The following is a 237-nucleotide window of genomic DNA, read 5'->3' as shown; positions in this document are numbered from 1 at the left end:
TGTCTGTGAATGTTTCCACTCTGTACCACGTCTGTGTCTTCGCATGCCTAGTGTTTATATCTCTGGTCTCTGTTAGACTCTGAGTCTCTGTTCTCTCTCCTCAATCCCCCCAATCCCCCCTGGGCTTGGACCTGCTCAGACAGCTCCAGATGCCTCAGTACCATTTCCCCTCCCCCAGCTCCTGAAATGCAGGGAGGGGACAAGGACTCTCCGATCTCCGAGAAGCCAGAAGGCAGA

The sequence above is a fragment of the Petaurus breviceps genome, unplaced genomic scaffold (assembly GCF_028583685.1).
Source record: "Petaurus breviceps papuanus isolate PSGF00001 unplaced genomic scaffold, PetGlider_PUasm1.0 138, whole genome shotgun sequence".
Classification (NCBI taxonomy): Eukaryota; Metazoa; Chordata; class Mammalia; order Diprotodontia; family Petauridae; genus Petaurus; species Petaurus breviceps.
This window is presented reverse-complemented; position numbering follows the sequence as displayed.